This window comes from Culex pipiens, chromosome 3 (genome assembly GCF_016801865.2).
Source record: "Culex pipiens pallens isolate TS chromosome 3, TS_CPP_V2, whole genome shotgun sequence".
Classification (NCBI taxonomy): Eukaryota; Metazoa; Arthropoda; class Insecta; order Diptera; family Culicidae; genus Culex; species Culex pipiens.
Window position 1 is genome coordinate 123,529,935 of NC_068939.1, and position 24,044 is coordinate 123,553,978.

The 24,044-nt window shown below is 40.3% G+C and overlaps 1 long non-coding RNA gene across 3 annotated transcripts; it reads left to right on the top strand.

Annotated features, from left to right (window-relative positions):
- The first annotated feature begins 8,267 nt into the window (after window positions 1–8,267).
- LOC120412982 (uncharacterized) lies at window positions 8,268–20,448 on the top strand. Of its 3 annotated transcripts, none has more exons than XR_005604890.2 (10): window positions 8,268–8,832; window positions 8,893–9,039; window positions 9,094–9,561; window positions 11,554–11,686; window positions 15,192–15,352; window positions 15,409–15,624; window positions 15,688–15,978; window positions 16,033–16,922; window positions 16,988–18,236; window positions 18,395–20,448. It is a non-coding gene; the product is annotated as an uncharacterized LOC120412982 (long non-coding RNA). The 3 variants fall into 3 exon arrangements; XR_005604889.2 differs by having other exon boundaries at window positions 8,272–8,832; window positions 8,893–9,035; window positions 18,395–20,447; XR_005604891.2 differs by lacking the exons at window positions 8,268–8,832; window positions 8,893–9,039; window positions 9,094–9,561; window positions 11,554–11,686 and adding exons at window positions 12,687–14,908; window positions 14,980–15,033 and having other exon boundaries at window positions 18,395–20,446.
- The last annotated feature ends 3,596 nt before the right edge of the window (window positions 20,449–24,044 follow it).

The following is a 24,044-nucleotide window of genomic DNA, read 5'->3' on the forward strand; positions in this document are numbered from 1 at the left end:
AATTATTATCTTTATTATTATCAATCTCATTAGCTTTGCTTATAAATATTCAATTAGAAGCCTGCGGTGCAGTTAAAAATGGCGCAGGTGCAGAATGACCAACCATCTTTCCAACATTAGCCAGCCATTCCACTGAAAGAGGTTTCCCCCGTTGGTGAGCAGTGCAATTGTTCATGTGCAAAATGCACATAATCCTGTGCACAAACACAAAGCAAAACACACCCATAAAATACCACCTTCACCACTGCAACATGCAAGTTTTTACACGCCACATCGCAAACCCGCTTTAACGACCGGCACCCCAATAAAATAATTCAAAATTATTTCATTCAATGCGAATTTGCCCCCTTTTAAGTTCGTGTTTTGTTCCAACCCAAAGTCTGGCCAGTGGCCATCAACGTTTTACCACACCGGGCCAGCAAAGTCGTCGTCGCATTAATGGAAGGGGGCGCAAAAAAAGGGCAAACATTTTTATTTGTCTTCCCACCCACCTTTCCTCGATGAAGAAATGCACTTTTGATTGTAGAGGGAGAGACCGGGAGGGGGAACAGGGCAAATGCGTTTAATCCACTTTTACTTGACACCATTCAATGGGTTGGATGTTGAGAATGGTTCCGAATGAGGGATTTGGGGGAAAAGATGACCACGCCCTTAAGCGAGCAGTTGATAGTGAGACGATTGTTTGAATTAATTATTTAAAACTTGTTTTATACAAATGGATCAAGACGATTCACCTTTAAGTTAATTAAACACCTCAGGTTGATTTTTATTTTATTTATTTTTTGCTCAGTTGTTTGGTGTTTATTTATTTTTTGAATTTTCTAAAATTCAGTTGAATAAAGATCAATTTTGTCAAATTTCTTACCAATTAATTTGAATTATATTATCTTAAAATCAATTGAAAACCCTGCCACAAATTGATTAGTTGAAACTAACCAACCAAACTTACTAACCGAGATTTTCCATGGGTAGCCCCTACAATGGTGGTGGTAGTGGATCACGGATATATGAAAAAGACAAAATTTGTTATGTTTTAGCGCATAAACTATCCTGACAATTCCAAAAAACAAACATCAATAAACAGCCTGTACCTTTACAAGATCGATTCCCAGCGCTCTGAGAAGTTTTTCTCTTTGCCAGAAACTTTAAAAATCATCTGAATCAAGCTGAACTTCCAGAATATATTTCGTAAATAATGTTTCAAATCACTTATAGTTTAGGCACAGATTTCATTAACTTCATGTTTTCAATCTTGGCATGTATCTCGCCAAAATATGTGAAGAAAAATTGAATGTATTTAAAACTTGCTGAGCTGACAAGAATACAACACATATATAAAAAAACATGTATGATTGAGCTCATAACAAATTACAATAAATTATTTTGAATTATACAAAATCGTCATAAGATTAGCTTGATTCAAATAGAAAAGTTAATTAGAAGCATTTCGATTTGTAAATGGCTTTATTAGCATATCAATCAATACAAAATAAACATTTCACTACCTCAACAATCTAGTTCATTAATGTGTATCTTGAGAAGGATTTTTTTTTCAATTTGGTGTCTTTGGCAATGTTTAATATTGGGATATTTAAAATATTGGTAAGGCCGTTGCAAATATTTTTAAAAGTTATGTCGCCCTCCTCCCCTTCCCTTCTAAATCGGTCCAAAAAATTAGGGGGCAAAAATAATATTTTTTCAAAAAACTTCAAAATTTTAAAGGAAACAGTAGTCTAACCAACTACAATTTGAAAAGATTTTGAGATATTTTGAAAACTAATGATTGCAAAACAACTGGGCAGGTGTAAAATGCATTTTTAAACACCTATTTCACTCAAATGGTAATACCGTGGTTTGTAATTTAAATTTTTATATTTTTTTATTTTTTTACCCTAAATGCAAAGCCTCTGGAATCTTGTAAAATGCAATAAACACTTTTTTTATTTAAACGATGAAACCATGGCTCGTAATTACCTTCTGTGTTATTAGAGAGTCGAAAAGTACCATCAAATTCCCCTTTAAATAACTGGTTCCATCATTTTATACAGTCGAGTAACGTAAAAATGGTAGAATTTTTCAAACTATGTCTGTATTAGTTCCGATTAAAAGTACGTTTTTCGGTTTTCGCCATCAAATCGGGCTTTCAATTTTACATAAAAGTCCCTTCGACGCCAAATTTTTAAACCATCACCAGGCTGGAAATTATAGAAAATCAAATTCGATACCAGATTTTCCTCATCCTAAAATTTAGCGCAAAAGATACCATTGTTAATCCCTCAAAACATTTAAAAATAAAATATGAAATGGAATTATGCATTTTGAGGATTGATATTTTAATTATATATTTTTTTTAAAAAATCCGGATTTTTCTGAGCTCTTTTTTCTGAAAAGTCCGAATCAAAACTTAAAACTTTGCCCAAGACACAAAATCGATCAGAAAATCCGTTCTCGAGATAAAGATACCTGTATGGAAAAACTTATGATTCAAAATGGCTTCGTTGACAAAAGGGAAGAATGTACCGTAAAACGAGGTGCCTTTGATAGCCGGGGTGACTTTGATTTTTCCGCAAAATGAGGAATTCAAATTTTACACAAATTATAATGGTATGGAATCATACTGACCGTGGTAGATAAGTGTTCAAAGTGCTACTAAAAGAAGTTTTCATAAAATTTTGACAAGTTTAAAAAGTTCACTAAGTATAAAATGTTGATGAATAGTATTATTTTAATACTCTCAAAGTGTCATGGTTTTTTCAATAAATATGATTTCGAATCGGAAAACGGAATGCATTTTCGGATTCTTTGGACAATTTTTCACTAGGAGTAGGTGAAATAAGTTTGTAAATAATAAATATCATGTGTTTTGAAACATAATTAAAAATACTATTTTATAGGCATTTTCAGTAGAACAAATTCATATAAAATGTGAAAACTTTTTAATCGTGCTTCGAATTCCGATTATAATGTAATTTGAATCGATAATTTTATAACCAATACTAGTTTTAACTTATTTCGTGCAAAATTATGACTTTTAAATAATTTTGCCTAAAATTCATTTGTATTTCTTTAAAAAGCTTATAAACTTAGTTAACTAATTCTAAACATTGAATTTGATCATTGTTTCTTAGAAACTATTTCACTAACCTTATTGATGGTACATTTGATATAAAAATGAAATTTGAACACCTTAAATCTGATTTAAACATGAAAAACTATGACTGTCACAGTCACCCCAGGATTCAAAATATAAATTTTTAACGCAACTATTTTATAAAACATTTTTGAAAAAACTTTTTTTTAATAATGCATGGACCTTGTATGGCCAACCCCAGTACATGTTTCAAAAATAATAATATTGAGAAAAACCTCAACAGTTGGAAAATATTCCAAAAATAAATTGAAATCCCATCAATGTCACCCCGGTTTACGGTATTTTCAAAGGTTGATACAATCAAAAAAAAAATATTGAAAATCTGGAAAAATAATCGTATAAATCGCGAAAATGACTCAAATAATACATTCAAAAACAAATTTTATATCAAAGAATATCAAATTCAGTTTTTTTTTTAATTTAACTTTTTAAATTGAATATTTCAACTGCAAATAACAAATCGGCTTTACTCGTAGGCAGTTTTATTAGGATAACTATTACTTATTCAATAAAAATGGAAATCACTTTTTCCACTTTCTCACCCTCTCCCCGCACAATCCAACAAATCACCCACGTTCAGTGTGGCCCATCGGTCCAGTAATTTATTGCCATTATTTTCTATTTACATTCGCAGATTGTTTTCATTTGCAAATGGTTCCCACACAGCGAAATATAATTTATGTATCACTGAGACGTGCCGTTTCGATCACCCACACCGTACTCGACTCCACAGCAGAATCAATGTGTTTTTCCGCAAGGGGGGGCAACCCCTTGTGTTCGACGATAATAATCATGGCAAGCAAAACGCCTCCACCCGAAAATTGATTGCTTCCTTCGTCCAAGAGTCAAGACCAAACCAGAATTCGGCCTGTTTCAGCAAAAACTATCACTCCCGAAGGGGGGGTTATCTTGGCCAAACGGGCTCAAATTAATATTATTTATCTCGGGGAGCAGCTCCGTGAAATAAATTCATGATTGTTTCTTCGGTTTGAGACAAAATTTTAAATTTATTCGCATTTTATCTCAATCTTTGGGAGGAATTGTCCTAGCAGCAGCAGTTTACATGGTCCATTTGGTTACGATTTGAGCCAAATAAATCACCACATTACCAATGCAAACATCTTCTTCTTGCTTGGCTTTCTTGGAGGGGAAAAACCACCGTCTCGGTTGGCAGCAAAGGTAAGCTCGCTGTGTTTTTCCGGGAAAGTCACGACGAAAAAAGGGTTGAAAGATGGTCGGCAGATGTTGGTGCTCATTGCTGGTTACCATCTTGGAGGAAGTTTCGCTTGAAAGACTACGCAAATAGTTTTTAATTTGAAATTATGAGTTAAAATTTCATATCCACAAATCTCACAGTTCTCATCTTCCTCCCCAAACCAAAACAATATCCATAAAAGGATTTGGCTGCTCAGAGCCCATCACCAAAAATGCGATATTCGGCCATCGTCTCAACTCTTGATTGATTGATAAATGGATGAATTTTGAGCAGGCTTGCCGTGCGCGCGCCCCCCTTCGCATACCAAACACAGAGAGTCCTCTTCCAAAAAAGGATTTTTTGCCTCCCAGTATGATAAATCTCAAAAATTCAATGTCAGCCCCAATGGCGGCGGTGGGACACTTTTTCCGCGATTCAAAATGGCAAATCCGCGAATGCGAATGACAACAAAATGCAGCCCGGACGATTGATTGATAAGTTCTCGAAGCGCTGCCTTCGGGAAAAGGGCGAATCCCCGCGGAGAAGACATTGTAGAAATCGTCGAGTTGATGTCAGCGAAGCCGAGAGTGATAAAGCTTAAAAACTGCCACGCAGGAGTTACGGATGGGCTGGCTTTAAGGACTGGAGAAGGGTCTTCCTCAGAAGTTCGCTAAGATTATCTAGTCTTTAAGGACATGGCTCAGCTAGCTAAGGTTGATGGAGGAGTGTGTTGCCCTCATCATCATCAGCAGTGCTAGGCATCATTATTTCTTCGTGGGCAGACTGGAGGGACAGGGTGGCCACCAGATTCAGATTTTCGAAATTGTTGTTTTTTCGGGTTTTCTCCTGAGTTCGAATGGAATTTTCTCAGAAAGTTTTAACATCGAATTACAATGTGTTTCAATCTTACCTGAGCAACAAAATAGTTTTCTGAATTTATACATTTTGTTTCATTCCGGCCAATCCAATCCAATCCAATCCAATCCAATCCAATCCAATCCAATCCAATCCAATCCAATCCAATCCAATCCAATCCAATCCAATCCAATCCAATCCAATCCAATCCAATCCAATCCAATCCAATCCAATCCAATCCAATCCAATCCAATCCAATCCAATCCAATCCAATCCAATCCAATCCAATCCAATCCAATCCAATCCAATCCAATCCAATCCAATCCAATCCAATCCAATCCAATCCAATCCAATCCAATCCAATCCAATCCAATCCAATCCAATCCAATCCAATCCAATCCAATCCAATCCAATCCAATCCAATCCAATCCAATCCAATCCAATCCAATCCAATTCAATCCAATCCAATCCAATCCAATCCAATCCAATCCAATCCAATCCAATCCAATCCAATCCAATCCAATCCAATCCAATCCAATCCAATCCAATCCAATCCAATCCAATCCAATCCAATCCAATCCAATCCAATCCAATCCAATCCAATCCAATCCAATCCAATCCAATCCAATCCAATCCAATCCAATCCAATCCAATCCAATCCAATCCAATCCAATCCAATCCAATCCAATCCAATCCAATCCAATCCAATCCAATCCAATCCAATCCAATCCAATCCAATCCAATCCAATCCAATCCAATCCAATCCAATCTAATCTTATTTAATCTTATCAAATCTAAACTAATATAAAATAAACTAATCTAAACTAATATAAAATAAACTAATCTAAACTTATCTAATCAAATCTAATTTAAACTAATCTAATCTAATCTAAACCCCTATGTCACACTTTATCCACTGGCTCTGACCCCCCCTCGAAAAGTACGTCACGTTTTGTCGGACCTCCCTTCCCCTACTATATCTTTTTTTACAATTTTAACATGATTTATAAAAAGTATTATTTTAAATTCGGAATTCAATCGACAAAGTTTTTGATTTTTGCCGGTTGCGTTAGGATTTTTTTTTCAATGTTATAGTGACCATCACCACCACAGTTGTTTAAACATATCAAATCTATTATCAAAAACTCTGTTTATTAAAGCCTTGAATCATGTTTGATTTATGACTAAAGTTTATCAAACATTAAACTTTGTCATCTATATTTTCAGAAAGAATTTTCAGTATTAAAGAAATAGTCTAACGTGACATCACAGTTTCACGTACCCCCCTCTCCACCTTGTCACACTTTGTCATACTTGCGAAAACCCCCTCCCACCTTTCCCTCCCCTAGAGCGTGAAGTACTTTATGAATGACGCCTAATGTGATCTGATCTGAAATGTCAGTTTTTTAGTTAGAACAAAAAAATATTCAAAATCATTTCGCGTGTTTTTTTGTAAAAATGTTTTTGAGCTAACATTTAAAAGTACATTTTCATATACACGTTAAAATAAAAACATGATTTAACTCGATTGTTTTTTTTCTAATTGAACTTGAAAATTGATTTTACTTAAAAAATCATAAGATTGAATAATTTGTTGGAAAAAAACTGCATTTTATATTACATTCGGTTTGCAATTTTTTAACAAGTTCCGAATTATTAATTTATAACTACAGTCCAGACTCGATTATCCGAAGTGCGTTTATCAAAAGTTCGATTACCCGATGGTTTGTATAATAGAATCCAGAACATTTTTTTTCGTATTTTTTTTTATTTTCTTGCTTTTAACATCAAATTCGAGTTCTGAGAACCCATGTTAGTCAAATTGGAATGGTTGATTGGCTGTTAAATTAAAAAATGTTTTTTTTTCAATATTTCATCACCGCCATTTTGGCCGCCATCTTGGATTAAAAATTCTAAATCACTTTAGAGTAGTTTGGGGGTCATTGTTAAGCTCAACAATCATATAAAGACAATGAAAAAAATCGTGATTCGATTATCCAAAGTCTAAAAAAAAATAAACAAATTAAATCAATATAAAAGAAGTTAGCCAACTTTTATCTAAACTTTTAATAATTACCAGATTTGTTAGTCAAATCCCCGAGTTTTTCCCGGTTCTCCAGATTGTTTTTCCTGAGGTGGCCTTCCTAGACTAAAAAGGCAGAGTGGAGAATTGGCAGTTGAAGCTCTTTGATGTAGTTTTCGATTAAGGGTTTCAAAAGAAGCTTCATGAATCTGTTATATCTGAAAAAAAAGTCAAATAGAAAGGCAGTCAAAATAAGTTGGTAAAGACGTAGAAGTCAGTCGAGGTAGAAGACCAGTTAGAGAGAAGTTAAGGCGGAAAGGCAGTCAAAAACGAAAAGCAGTTGAACAGACAAGATAGGAGGGCAGTAGATAAATATTAGTCCGCCCATACACCCATACTGACAACCAAAACAAAATGGCGTCGAGGAAGGAAGCGTACTTGAGACAGGCATTCAAGGTACAAGGGCAGTTAAGCCAGAACGGCAGTCAAGAACAATGAGGTGTCTAGAAAAACAGTCAAGACAGAAGGGCAGTCAAGAAGAATCATGGTAGAAAAGTAATCAATACAGGTTAGTAAAGACGTAGAGGGCAGTTAAAATAGAAGAGCAGTCAAGCAGAAAGGCAGAAGAGACAGTAAAACGATTTAGACAGAAGGTCATTCAAGACAGAAGAGCAGAAGGCAGGCACAAAAGTAATTAAGATGGAAGGACATTTAAGACAAAAAACCAGTCAAAACAGGCAGTCTTATCAGTAGAGAAGTCAAGACAGAAGGGCAGTCTAAAAGAAGCAAAGGAAGAAAGGCAGTCAAGACATATTCGTAGCACAGACACAAGAACAGCCAAGGGGAAATGCAGTCAAGACAGAAGAGCAATTTAGACAGTTACAAAGGCAATCAAGTACGAAGGGCAGTCAAAACAGGAAAGCAGGACTGTCAAGTTAGAATTGCAGTCGAATCACAAGAGCAGTCCAAATAGGATTTCAGTTTCAAGAAAGAAAAGCAATCAATATTGAAAGGCAGTCAAGTCATAAAAACTGTCAATACAGAGGGGCATTCAAACCAGGAAAGCAGTCAAGATAGTAGAGCAGTCAAGAAAGAAGGAACGTCAAGACAGAAGTTTTCGATTACGGATTAAAAAAAAGCTTCCTTAGGTGCTAATGCCTGAAAAATAGTCTTGTTAGTAAGGTAGTCAAGGTGGTAGTAAGGTGGTAAACACAAAGAGAACAGTAAAAACATTTGGGCACTTAAGATTGATAAGAATTCAAAGCAGAAGAGCAGTCATAGCAAAAGGGCAGTAAAGATGGCAGTCATACCAGAGATGCAATCAAGACAGAGAGGCAGTCAAGACGGAACCCAGATTGAAAGTCCGTAGACCCACGATGTTTTGTAAGGCAACGATGTTTTTCGAAAATTTCGATGAACTGTATGCTGCGCGGTAGAGTAAAAGAGAAGGCAATATTTTGATTTTCATCGAAGTTTCGCAAAGCATGCTCTCTCGCTCTTTCGTGATTGCAAAAATTTAGAAGAACTGTCAAACTGCCAAACAACCATCTTGCTTTTGGACAATTTTTTTTCAAGTCGGGAAAATTTCGGAAGAATTTCAGCTTCACGGTGAGTCAATTCTTGTATTTCCGAGTAAATTTGATTAATTTAAAGTTCTCCTCATTAAAGCCGTGCCGATCTGCTGCTAATCAAAAACAAGTCCGTACCTGAATCGCCCACCGGAACCTGCCGGCAAGTGCTGACCCTCGAAAGGACAAGCTTTTCCGGAGATGCCAGCTGAGCTGAGGAAAATGGGTCACGGTGTTCAAATGGTAGGTAATTAGCTCAGAACGCTGGTTTTAAATTATTATTAAAAATCATTTCTTCCAGAATTTCAACTCCAAAGATGCTTCCGGAACCTGGTCCAGATCATTTGCAAGGCAGTCAGCCCATTAGACCTGGTCAGTTCTCCCAGCATGAACCATGCAAATCTCCGGAAGGACATACGGGACATTCACTAGGAGGAAAAGCAGGGAACACTGCGGGAAAGTCTATCAGCAAGAACCTGCCGGCATTCTGGTGCGGAAAATCAAAAGATTCGTCGACAATACTGCATGGCCAGGCAGACAAGAAGGTTCAAGTTCGACGGCTGTTTCCGGTCTTAGCAAAATGAGATCAAGGAGTAGAGAAACTGCACCTTGCCACTGTTCCGGAAACAACCAGTCGAAATGCAGGAACTGGCCCAGCAAGGAGTTGGTTTCCGTCTCGTCCCTACGACGTGAAGGAACCGATAAACGATGGACCTGGCCAATAACCTCCCCGCCCGTTGACCATAAGAGCGAAATAACCATGGTTTTGGTAATTTTTTCTGATTTTTGGTAATTTCGTTATAGTAACTGTGTTTTTGCCTTCCTCACTGAGGTAAGGCTATAATCCTGCTCGAAAAATGAACTTTTGAAAAACAGCTCGTAGACCTATATTCATGTATACCTATCGACTCAGAATCGAAAACTGAACAAATGTCTGTGTGTGTGTGTGTATGTGTGTGCGTATTCCCTTTGGTGCTCAAAATTCTTGCCAAGTTTTCTCGGCACTGGCTGATCCGATTTGAGCCAATCTAGTTGCATTCGATCCGGTTTGGTGCCCCATACTGCACTATTGAATTGTTTGAAGATCCGATAAGTAGTTCAAAAGTTACGTATAAAAAAGTGCCAGAGTTGCGAATCGGATATCACATAAATGCATGTAAACTATGTCCGGATCAATCATTCAACCCATCGTTGGATAGGTAATCGAAAGACCTTTCCAATGAGTCCAAAACATTGAAGATCTGGCAACCCTGTCTCGAGTTATGACCACTTAAGTGATATTTATGTACTTTTTTGATGCCGGATCTCACTTAAATGTATGTAAACTATGTCCGGATCCATCATCACACCCATCGTTGGATAGGTAATCGAAAGACCTTTCCAATGAGTCCAAAATATTGAAGATCTGGCAACCCTGTCTCGAGTTATGACCACTTAAGTGATATTTATGTACTTTTTTGAAGCCGGATCTCACTTAAATGTATGTAAACTATGTCCGGATCAATCATTCAACCCATCGTTGGATAGGTAATCGAAAGACCTTTCCAATGAGTCCAAAACATTGAAGATCTGGCAACCCTGTCTCGAGTTATGACCACTTAAGTGATATTTATGTACTTTTTTGATGCCGGATCTCACTTAAATGTATGTAAACTATTTCCGGATCCATCATCCAACCCATCGTTGGGTAGGTCATCGAAAGACCTTTCCAATGAGTCCAAAACATTGAAGATCTGGCAACCCTGTCTCAAGTTATGACCACTTAAGTGATATTTATGTACTTTTTTGATGCCGGATCTCACTTAAATGTATGTAAACTATGTCCGGATCCATCATTCAACCCATCGTTGGATTTGTAATCAAAAGACCTTTCCAATGAGTCAAAAAAAATGAAGATCTGGCAACCCTGTCTCGAGTTATGACCACTTAAGTGATATTGATGTACTTTTTTGATGCCGGATCTCACTTAAATGTATGTAAACTATGTCCGGATCCATCATCACACCCATCGTTGGATAGGTAATCGAAAGACCTTTCCAATGAGTCCAAAATATTGAAGATCTGGCAACCCTGTCTCGAGTTATGACCACTTAAGTGATATTTATGTACTTTTTTGAAGCCGGATCTCACTTAAATGTATGTAAACTATGTCCGGATCAATCATTCAACCCATCGTTGGATAGGTAATCGAAAGACCTTTCCAATGAGTCCAAAACATTGAAGATCTGGCAACCCTGTCTCGAGTTATGACCACTTAAGTGATATTTATGTACTTTTTTGATGCCGGATCTCACTTAAATGTATGTAAACTATTTCCGGATCCATCATCCAACCCATCGTTGGGTAGGTCATCGAAAGACCTTTCCAATGAGTCCAAAACATTGAAGATCTGGCAACCCTGTCTCAAGTTATGACCACTTATGCTTCTTCAGCCTCCTGTGATCTAAATTTGATTTTACGTAACATTCTCCATATAATCTGCAGATTTTCTGGAATCGGTTCCAGAGTGGCCAAAGTTATAACTTTTTGGCGTAAGAACCTTCCTTGGACTTATACGAACCCAACGCAACAAATATCACCTCGATCCGACGTTCTGTGTTGAATTGATTCGCGTTCGAACAAAACCGTCGAAATTTTATATATATATATATAGATAGAAGATAGATAGAAATTGTGTCCAAACCCATCATATCACCAAATGTTGGTGAAAAGTGAGGAAGGCAACAACCACATAGGTGGATTAAGTTAGTTTTTTGTATAGATTCTTCCCAGCTGTAGACGTCTGGTTGATCAGACCGATAATAGCTTGCAAAACGAGCGTGCGCTTGAACCTGCCCTGGAAACGACAATTTGGACGTCGCAAGCGTGGGCATTCGCAATACGAATGCGTCCAGGTTCGTTTGACGAAGACCGATTCACGTAGGGGAGAGTGGGGAGACTTGATCCCCTTTTTTTGTATCGCACATAACTCTGTCAATTTCTCACAAAACTATGATCTTTTTGCATGAATTGAAAGCTTAAACATTCAACTATGTTTGGCTGATAAGGGTATTTCATCAGATAAACTCTTCGAATCATGCCAAGCGTTTTAAAAAAATATTTTAAACCGGCATTTTCAAAATGTTGGGGGTAATTTGATCCCCCTTTCAACATTTTGAAGAAATCTTAAGGAAAATGTTTTTTATTCATCCAAACTTTTAATTTTCTATAAGTTACAGCAATTTTACATTAAACCTGTACGTTTGTGTTCAAAATATAACAAGTTTAGAATGCCAAAAAATTAAAAACTTAAAATTTTCTTTTTTAGACCAAAATTGAGCATGTTTACAAAAGCTGGTAATTTTTGTTTACAAAACTTTTGAAAAATGGTTCAAACTGCAGGAAGTTATGCACAACTATACTAAAGGAAACTATGTACGAAAACCCAGCCAATTACTTGATCTTGAGGCTGATTCCAGTGACTGTAAAAATGCAGGGATCAAGTCTCCCTAAACGCACTTTTTTAAACAATTGATTGTAAAAATAGTATGACGATAAATTTAACGTCAAATACGTAAGGGTTTTGGAGTTGATATGTTTATCAAACAATTCATGTATAAACAATATTTTTTGAATAATTTTTGAGTGTTTTCTATACTTATCAAAACAAAGAAAAAAGATCTCTTGGAAGTTTTTTGGAGCACTTTTTAGAAAAATGTGTGTAACTCTATCTAAACATTTTTGAATTTTTTTCTTTGTTTTCTACAATGAGTTTTAGTCAATTTCGCACAACTTTCTAGAACAAAGCTAATTGTTTTACCCACATGCTGACGAGATACAGGCTTGGGATCAAGTGTCCCCGGGGATCAAGTCTCCCCACTCTCCCCTACTTGTCTATAACAAACGGTCCAACGTAGGGGAGAGTGGGGAGACTTGATCCCCTTTTTTTGTATCGCACATAACTCTGTCAATTTCTCACAAAACTATGATCTTTTTGCATGAATTGAAAGCTTAAACATTCAACTATGTTTGGCTGATAAGGGTATTTCATCAGATAAACTCTTCGAATCATGCCAAGCGTTTTAAAAAAATATTTTAAACCGGCATTTTCAAAATGTTGGGGGTAATTTGATCCCCCTTTCAACATTTTGAAGAAATCTTAAGGAAAATGTTTTTTATTCATCCAAACTTTTAATTTTCTATAAGTTACAGCAATTTTACATTAAACCTGTACGTTTGTGTTCAAAATATAACAAGTTTAGAATGCCAAAAAATTAAAAACTTAAAATTTTCTTTTTTAGACCAAAATTGAGCATGTTTACAAAAGCTGGTAATTTTTGTTTACAAAACTTTTGAAAAATGGTTCAAACTGCAGGAAGTTATGCACAACTATACTAAAGGAAACTATGTACGAAAACCCAGCCAATTACTTGATCTTGAGGCTGATTCCAGTGACTGTAAAAATGCAGGGATCAAGTCTCCCTAAACGCACTTTTTTAAACAATTGATTGTAAAAATAGTATGACGATAAATTTAACGTCAAATACGTAAGGGTTTTGGAGTTGATATGTTTATCAAACAATTCATGTATAAACAATATTTTTTGAATAATTTTTGAGTGTTTTCTATACTTATCAAAACAAAGAAAAAAGATCTCTTGGAAGTTTTTTGGAGCACTTTTTAGAAAAATGTGTGTAACTCTATCTAAAATTTTTTGAATTTTTTTCTTTGTTTTCTACAATGAGTTTTAGTCAATTTCGCACAACTTTCTAGAACAAAGCTAATTGTTTTACCCACATGCTGACGAGATACAGGCTTGGGATCAAGTGTCCCCGGGGATCAAGTCTCCCCACTCTCCCCTACTTGTCTATAACAAACGGTCCAACGTGGATAGTTCGCCATACTTCAGAACCACTTCAACGGAAACAACGGTGGAACCAACCTCCCGGGGCATCAGCTGCAGAGTTCGAACCGAAAACGGCCTTGCTTTGTGCCACTTCTTTTTCCGAGCAGAATGTGAAAGTTAGTGGTGTCAAAAGCCGCGACGTCGTGTCTCACATGATTCTTCCGCTCTGATAATGGTTCCGTGACAGTAATCATCACACCAACAAAATCCCGGTTAACATGAGTGTCCGTCCACGGTAGTGACGAGAAGGACACAAGCAATGCGTCGACAGTAAGGATGCCGGAAGTTGATCCGGTTGACGTGGACATTCGCAAGCTGCACGATCGTTAGATGAGGCCAGGTGGAAGTTCCGGATCGGCACCGCCTCCTTCGGACGGTTCATTTTGTCGGGACCGATGAACGACGATTGGAACAATCGTAGAATGCGAAATAACAGTGGCGTCGGAGGCGGATACAACAGTATCCCCCCGAGCTTCGTCTCGGACGGCTACGGTGGCGGTACGAATCATCTTCAATCTCAACGCAGTCTGGTGGTAGATATCGTGACCCCTACGGAGAAGGCGATCGTGGACAAATGCAACCTCCAAGGTTGGCCAACCAGCAACAGCGAGACCAGCACCGGGATCACGACGACCACCGGCGGGAGATTGTCGTTCAGCGACCTTTCATCCAGGACGAGGAGCTGCAGCGCATCGAGGCTATCATCAAAGTAATGGGCTTGGCCAAGGACGACGAGTTTGACTGCAACCAGAAGCCGCCACCAACTAAAGCAACAACAACAAGCAATGTGAACGCGAACGCCAAGAGCGTGAATCGGCCGTCCGTCAACAGCAGCCGCCCTCGCAATAGAATGGCCACGTCAGCATCGGAGGTAGGCCAAGGAACGTCTCAAGTTGCGTCGCCAAGAGGACCAGCGAATGAAGATGGAACGCAAGCAGGCCGCGGCCACGAAGCTGCAGGAACTGGATCAGCAGCTGAAGAGTAAAAAGTGTGAAGACGGAAGACCGGGGTCCAATACTACATCAAAATCCGGCCCACGTTCCTAGAAATTCTCACCCCAATCGTAATCCGGAATTGCCACGCGTGACGGCCATGGCCTTGCAGGTGCCCTCGAAACGACGCAGCAGACGCAGCGCAGCACAAGTGCTCGCAAACGATGGATGTAATGCTGCACGAACGAACCTTCCCTCTGCTGCTCTCCGGAAATGCTACTCGGGACGACCATGACCTTGTAAGTAACGACGAAAGCAACGCTGCATCATCATCCTTGAAATCTTCCAAACTAACCTTCCCCCTTTCCAGCTCAAAAACCTTTCTTTTGGGTGAGGAAATGACCCCAGCCGGCTTCACTACAAGGTACTCTAGGGCCATGGCCGAACATTTAGGGGTCCGCAGCGCTTCCCACCGGAATGCGGGAATTGACCTCGCGAGCCGCAACTTGCTAGTCGCGTCCCGTCCCAGCCCGGCGAAGCGTGGTAAATAAAAACGCGAATAAACGTAATTATTTTCCACAGCGCTTCAATACCGTAATTGGCAAATTGCACGAAACAGCCTCGATGGTTGGTCATGGCCCGGCATGTGCGCTCGGAACGACGGATTAAATGCTGCACTATGGTGCTAGGTCAAGATCACCGGAACCGTTCCACGTTCCTTGCCAATTCCTTTAAAAATTTTGGTAATTTTCTTGTGACACTTTCGTCCACTTTAAGTTCAATTGTTCTATTTAAATAGGTTCATGCAATCCGAAATTGCCACGCGGAACGGCCATGGCTCCAGAAGTTCCCTCGATAGACGCATCATGGAACAGGCTCGCAGGCTTGTCGCCACCGGAAAGAGTCAGCTCCGAACACGCTGGCCGGACGTCCGTCGCCCTACACATGCCCTTGGGACGACGGATTAAATGCTGAACCGGTTCACGTTCCCGGCCTATCCGTTTTTATAAATTAGGTAATGTTCTTGTAATATTTTCGTCCAGAGTCAGAGCAATAATTCTTTTTCTCTTTTTAATAGGTTCTTGCAATCCGGAACCGCCACACGCAACGGTCATGGCCGCCGGACGCTGGCCAACCTGTAAGAGCTCTCGGAACAACACTACACGGTCTCGAAACGTAATGCGCGGAAGTGACTCAATGACGGTCATGGCCTTAAAAGGTGGTGTAGCAGGATCGTCATCGTCAACCAAGGCATCTGAGCATCACAACATGTTAAACAGCGCGGAATAGCAACCGGATTTGAACGGAGCCTGGGGACATTCTTAGGCTGTGTAACCCGTCAGGGGCTGGTACGTCGACACAGCAGAGGGTAAGGAATCTTACCAACTCAGAGTGATACTAGAATAATTTTAACTTTTTTTAGCGATCCACGACCTGGCCTTTCGCGAGAAAAATCCGTGGCAGAAATGCAGCGCCAACATAAACCACAGCAGGAGTAGAACAGAGTGGCCATCGTAACCACATTAATCGCCAAAATTTCGTCGCCTGAGACGTCCAAATTGGCTTCTACCAGTTCACTGCAAAAACAGCACGAGCACAACCAGGGCCAAGCCAAAGATTCCGCCATTGGGAGGCAGGTTTCCGGACTTCTCAATGTCAGAGAGAAGCGCAGAAGCGACGACATGTTTTGGCCAATCTGCTAAACGACTGATACCTTCCTGCCGAGCCGAGGAAGTCCTAGATAACCACCAAACGGGCCACTCTCTGAAACGCGACTCTCTAAACAATTGCACGTCGACAGAACCGACCCGGCGGGTGGGTAACAATGCGATCAAGAATCCGGAACCGTTGGTTGCATACCACCTAGTGAATGCTGGCCAGCTTGGTGATTCCGGTGATCGCCGAACGTCGCGGCGTCATAACAGTGTAGCTGCGGAAGATGATTCCGTGACGGCGGACATCTATGTTAGTCGAGGATGATGAGGACATGGACAGCGCAATCACTCCTAGTTGAACTCGCCGGTTCCGGTTGATCCATGTGCACTCTACCGTGCACCCGGACTAAACGCCAGAAAAGTTGAAAAAGCCTCGATTCCGAAACGCGCTGAAGTTGTCAATGGAGACCGGAACATGGAGACACAATTTGGAACGACGATGTTTCCCATCGTCGCCCCATCCACCACCATCTCTTCAACGCCAGCAGTCCTGCCTAGATGACTCCGACCATTTGAAGAACCGTAACACCGGCCAGCCTCAACTCCTGCCGCAAGCCAGACACCCTCGATGCACGACTTGGCTGTTCTAAAGTACTAAGTAAGAAAAAAAAACCAAATGTGATAAAATTTCATTTTAAAATTGCATCTTTTCCATATTTTCAGAGATGCAGTTCACCGGCTCAGCAAGCTGCTCAACTGCAAAGCGTTCATGCTCCGGTCTATTCCAAGGGCGTCCCTCACCGGTTCCAAGGGCGAGAACGACGACGGTGGGACGATAACTAGCAGCATAAAGAATGGAGATCGCTTTTTGTAGTGACTTTGGGCTGGTCTGCAATCAACCCTAAACCTGGACATCTGCCCAGTCCTTGGCCTGTTAAGCTCCCCTTTGAGTTGGGCGAGTTCAAGAAAAAGTTCATCGGAACGCACGGGAACAAGCGAGGGAACAAGGAGGAGACTGTAACACTTGGGGCCGCTCAAATCGTGGGTGGCCAATCGGAACTCGGACGGATTGAAATCATCCGCCATCATTTACCAGCAACCTCCAAGGCGAGACCGGCGAGTTTCTTCGTCGGCGGCGGAGAGATGGAACACAAGCAGGCCGCGGCCAGGATCGAGGTTCTAGAAGCTTAAACTAGTGCGAAATCCTTCCGGAAACAGTCTGCAGGGAAGTCAACCGCAGGGTAGTGGTTGCGGTGGTCGAGTTCAAACCAATAGCACCGCCAGCAACCATCGTCGACGCTTTCGGAGAGCGAGCCTAAACAGATTCTTGGGCGGATCTAGGAAATTTCGGACAAGCTGGAGTCATCCAAGGTGGTGGAGCCAAAAGTCAGCGAACCTGAGGAGCTACTGTCGAGGCCTTGGGAAGATGTGGTAGAAGCTGCGGAGGAATCGAGCTAGTCACTTGACGTGTGCGCAACCTCGTTGGGCCAGATGACGACAAAAAGGGCGATTCCGGATCGGATGCTGGCAAGAACGACAGTGGTCGTGTGTCTGCGGCCCGTTCAGATGCACTCGATTGAGCTCATGAACAAGGATCCCAACGCGCGGTACGAACAAAGCCCGGAAGAATCTCCGGAACCGTGTCCTCGAAGTTTTTCCCCCAAGATTCCCCGACGATGTTTCTAGAACTTTGCTCTAGTTGCTATTCGGGATTGTCACTTGGTACGGCAGTGACGACCTCAAGGTTCCTTCGGAAAGTTCAAACTTGCCGGGAGGTCGCCAACCTGCAAGTGCTCTCGAAACGACGCTGGACGAAAAAGGCTCGATGTACAATCATTACCCTGCAAGTTCCCTCGTCACGTCGCTCTATGGATTAGGCTCGGAACGCGCATGGCAACAATTGGACAACTCCGATCCTGGACCCTGACGGAAGCCGCTGCCTGACCTGTGCCTGACGATCACATATACGATTGTGAGTATCCCAAAACAACATCCATTGAAGAGAAGCCCGGAAGAATCTCTGGAACCGGTCCACGTTCCTGAAACACTGCCACCATTTTTCAACACGATTCCGGTCAATTACCCGCTTTCTAACTCTTCAATTCCCTTATTTTTCCTCTCTTTTTACAGGCCGATATAATCCGGAACAGGTACGCAGGACGACCATGGCATTGCCAGCGACCTTGGAACGACGACAGCTCACAAGTTCCTTCGGAGCGACGAGTGGGACGCCAGGTCCAGAGCAAAAGAACATTCCAGGAGCTCGCCCTCCCTTCAAGCGCATTCCGAAACTGTCACGCCGGAAGGCCACCTCCTTGCAGATAACTTTTGTACGAAGCACCACGGAACAGGATTGACGGACTTCTGTCGCGATGCAAGTGCCCTTGGAACAGCCGCTGGACGAACGCGTCCAACTCCAATTCAACCGAAGCCATTTCCTTCGCCCAGAGCATTCTTTATTTGTACACTGTTTTTTTTTCGGAAAATCGTGCCTAAGTTGGTGATGCGGAGCAGCAAAATAAATGAATTAAAACCTGAAAATAACTGTTTCAATCAAAACAAACCCAATGACAGATGACAGAAAAAGAAGAAGAAGAGCACTAAAAAGGGGTTGATGCGCGTCCGATTTTTCACCCTTACGTCGTTCTTACATCGGCCACGCACGTAGGCCTCTTGCGATGTTCGAACAACCTTGACAGGTTGACGTTTCGGGTGCAAAATACCTTGATTCGGGTCTGATGCGTGTCTCAAAATCAGACCCGCATCGGCCCCTGTAGGTCTGATCGTCGTTCTTACGATCAGACCCGATCGGCCCCGTATTTCTTACTGGGAAGGGCAGTTAAGACAGAACGGCCGCAATTATAGTATGACGGTCAATACAGAAGGACAATCAAGTCAAAAAAGCAGTCAGGGCAGAAGCGCAGACAATACTGAAGGCAGTCAATACAAAAGGGCAGTCAAGACAGGAAGGCAGTTAAATCAGAAGGGCATTAAAACCGATGGGCAGTATAAACCCAATGGCAATAAGAACAGAAGAGCAGCCAAGAAAGAAGGGCAATCAAGACAAAAAAGGCAGTCAAGTCAGTAGGGTAGGATAATTGTCAAGACGGAAAGGTAATTACGACTGAAGGGCAGTCAAGACAAATTAGTTAAGATGTAGACTGCCATTTTCATCGAAGTTGAGTTATTGATGCAGATTGGTTCAAAATCGTATGCTCTTTCAAACAAGCCTATAACATCCAGTAACTTTTAATAAAAATCAGGAGGAAATCCAGTTTTTTCGCGAAAACTTAACACGTAGCCTTATGTGTGGGACAAACTTCAAATGCATTTTTCTCAGCTTGTTGTTTTTGCATATGGGACATTTATACGAACATGGGCAGTAGAGAGCAGTTAAAATAGCTAGACAATCAAGAAACAAGAGCCGTCAAATCAGAAGGGAAGTCAAGACAGAAAATCTGTCGAGACAGTAGGGCATTCAAAACAAAAGGGCAGTTAATATAGAGAGGCAGTCAATACAGTAGGGCGGTCAATAAGAAAGTCAGTAACGCAGAAGCGTAGTTAATACAGAAGGGAAATCAAGTTTGAAGGACAGTCAATACAGAAGGTAGTCAACAAAGAAGGGCAGTCAAGAAAGCAGAGCAGTTAGCAAAGAAGAGCAAACAAGAAAGAATGGCAGTTAACGCAGAAAAGCAATCAATACAGAAGGGTAGTCAAGACAGAAGGGCAGCCAAGAAAAAGGGCAGTCAAGACAGAAGGACAGTCAACGCAGAAGTCTAGACAGAAAGGTAGTCAAGAACAAGGGCAGTCAAAACAAAAAAAACAGTCAAGACAGAAGGGTAATTTAGAAGAAAAAAAGTTTAGTTGAGAGAGCAGGGCAGTTGAGACAGAAGGGCAGTAAAGACCGAGGGACAGTCAAGACAAAATAAGACAGCCAAATCAGAGGGGTAGTTTGGTCCGATGAGTCACAATTTCGACCAGTTCAACCAATTAAATTTTCTCACAACCAGGTCGACACCCTGCTCGATCCTAGTCCATTTGAGCCATTGTCATCATCAACGGCAGTGAGATATCGATTGAAGAGAGGCGGACAGTTTTGCCTGATGCCGTTCGACCCATCTACGGGAAGGAAACAACGGGGACGACAATCGAAGAACGTTTCGCTGAGCTGCCGCTGGCAGCGGAAGCAAGGCCATCCAAGTCTTTGGAAAAAAACTGCCTCCAATAATTAATCATTCTGACTGGAGCAGCTCTCGCGATTGCAGCTCTGCGGCTGCCGTCGGCGAATGATAAGACAGTGAGGCGAATCGATTTCCCATTCCTGTATCGACTGTGCGGAATGTTTTGGTGTTGATGCAGGCCGGGCGACAAAAAGTGGTCGCGCGCAGAAATGAGGGAAGACGAATGTGATACACTTTCGATTTCAGCATGCGGGTTAATATTAAAACATGATACTGGTGGTCATTAGGGTGAAGCAGGTGGTTTTGTTTTCAAGATTTTGATCATATTTAAGGAAAACACATAGAAAGCAGTTGAAAGGGCAGTTCGCCTTTAATTTCAACCTACAAAACCTCACTTCAGATCTTCAGCCCCAGCTGACCACGGGGAGGATGCATCACAAATGTTACATCGTTTGAACGTTAAGTAGCCAAAAGAACGTCCAGAACAAAAATCTGCCCGCGTAAAATATCTCCTGCAGCTGTTCGGACATTGCGGGAAATAAATCATTCCCAACAGCAGTCTCTAGATTCCGGAACAGGCCACCCCATCTCCACATTAGAATCGAGGAAGGTGGCCAGTTGGAACCTCGCACATATCATCTCTGACGCCCTGTGTGATGCAATTGTTGATGGTTAGGGTGGTTCTTTGAAAGAATTCTCTGAATTTCCAATCAAATTTAAGGTCAACCCTCAAACTCCAGCACAATTGCAAGTTTGCATACCGCAAAGTCATAACTAACGGAGTCATTTTTTCTACTCAACTGACAGTTTTTTTGTTTGTGTCAACCATGAAAAACCACAATGTTTTCGTTCTGCGAAGCAAATCACGTGGAAAATTCGCACCCTCATCGTCGTTTGCTGCAAAAAAAAAAGAAGAAAAGCCGGAATTCCTCATAAAACTGTAAACATTTGTCTAGTTAGGGGTGAAATATGTGGGAATCGGGACCGGGATTTTTTTTCCCTCCAGAGTTCCCCGAATCTTGGTAACAGAGACCAGACCGGAACGACAACGAAGAAAAAAAACTCTCCCATAATCCCATCGGGGAAGGACGTGATATGGTTTCATTGCAGACACTTTCTAAGCAGGGGAACAGATAGTCGTCCAAGTTGACCAAAAGTGACCAAAAGTCGATTTCCCCCGCCCCTTACTGGTTTTGAGAAAAAAGGAAGGGAAAACTTTGCACAAATCCCGGAAAATCACTGCTGCTGTCAGCTTGTTTGCCCCGAATCTTATAAATATGTTTTCGCCTTTCCCCTTGAGGTTAGAAGTTGCCAAAAAGTTGACTTTTCTCTGCCGAAACTGCTTGTAAGCAGTTGGAAAAGGACGTTTTCTACCGTGAAATGGAGGCAAATTGATCGAATCAATCGCCTAGAGGTGGGCAATCCCATTCCATAAAGCTACTCAATCGTACAGTAACTTTACACTACTTGCCGATCAGCGCTGAGGTGTCGATATCGAACGGTCCAAGTGTTGAATGTCCAAACCGAAGATTTGGGGGTTGGGAGGGTTTCCTGGATGAAAAGTTCGACGGAAGAAGTTTTTTTCATGCAGGTTTCAAATTTTTGGCCACAGTTGGCTAGCAAAATCAAAGAAAAGAGATTGGAAGGCGATTCGCTTTTTTTCTGGCCTAAATGATTTATGAGGGTTTAATAATCTTGTGCGTGAGGAAGTGCTGAGCAACAAATTTTTGTAGAGTGTGTTTACAGATTAAAGAGTTGATTTGTTGGGGGTGATTTGGAAGGGAAAATAATTGAAAAAAAAAACACAAACATCATATCAAACCAGCTCAGTAATAATAATGAAGAAATTACTCAAACTTAATGTTTTAGTTTCGCCAAAAAACAAACATTTGTTAACATTGTTAGTCATCATATAAAATGAAAGCTTTAAAATTTTAAGTATAACCCTATACAGCAATACCAGTATTGAAAAATAAATATAGATGCTTGTTGAACATGTGATTGTCTTGTGTTGATTGTGATGCAATGACTGATACAAATAAGTGGTGTTTTGTACATGTAAACAGTGTAAGATCAACATGCTATCAACAAAAAGTCAATACGTTTATACCCAAGTAACCACAAGCATTAAATCAAAACTCTAAATTCACTCTAACATAGCATTCCTGGTACTTTGAAACTTTAAATAATCTTTTGAAATGCTTTGAAATTTTTATGCCATGGAACATTATTGCTTACTCTATAATAACATATAGATCAGCCATTTAGAGCTTCAAAGCATTTAGCACAAAAATGTTCCAAAGCATTAATGAGCAATTCCAGCCCAAAACAGGAAATTTTTTGGTACTTTTTTTTCGACCCTCTCCGATTTCAATGAAACTTTGTAGACATGTTATCCTAGGCCTATATAAGCCATTTTTGTGTATATGGAGTCAATTACACTCGATAATGACATTTGAGAAGGGCGTAAGTGTTTTAAATATTGTTGTATTTCGTAATTTAAATATTTCTGTATCTCGAAGCCGTTGCATCGTATCAAAATTGGTCAAAGACAAACTTGTAGGAAATTTGACGGGCCTTCCAAAAAAAAAAAAAAAACACTGAAAGAAAAAAACACGCCACCTTTAAGAGATTTTTGATTTTTAAGCTTAAAGTCAAATTTGAAGGTGAGCCCACGATTTTGTTTCGCTCAAAATTTTTGTGAAAATAGCCTAAGATGTTACAAAAAGACTCACGAAAAATGCACGATAGAGCAACTCACCTAAAAAAAATACAAAAATCATTTACTGTAACTGTTTTTTTTTAAAGTGGTCTAAACGTCAAAATTTTCAAAATCCGCATACGGGAATCGATTTTTCAGACAATTTTACATAAAAATCTTCATATTGACCATTGTCCTAAGTCCAATCCTAGTGAAGTTACAGCGGTTTTAAAAATAAAAATGTTGAAAAAAATGGTTTTTTGATGGTTTTTGGCAATTTCTATATGACCGACTTGATTTTTCAGTCTCGAAAATATTTTAACCGGTAAGCTCGTCCAATTTCCCATAAGTTTGTCTTTGACCACATTTCAATTGGATGTATGGGCTTAAAGATATAAGCTAATTTACTATACTACACTGAAAAAATATTATGTTTTCAGTTATGAGTAATGAAATAAGCTTATATCTGTAGGCACATACTTCCAATTGAAATGTGGTCAAAGACCAAGCCCGTCAAATTTCCTACATGTTTGTCTTTGACCACTTTTTGATACGATGCAACGACTTCGAGATACAGCAATATTTAAATTACGAAATACAACAATATTTAAAACACTTACGCCCTTCTCAAATGTCGAGTGTAACTAGCTCCATATACACAACAATGGCTTATATAGGCCTAGGATAACATGTTTACAAAGTTTCATTGAAATTGGAGAGGGTCGGGTACAATCGATTCCTTATTTGACATGGAATTGCTCTAATAGAAACTTTTTATTTCACTATAGAGTAAGCCTTTAGTGTACCGGAACTCTAAATCAACTTCAAAACATATTTCGAAGCTGTGACACTTCTTTTAAAGTTTCAAGCCACTTAATGACCGATTTTTAGCGAAGCT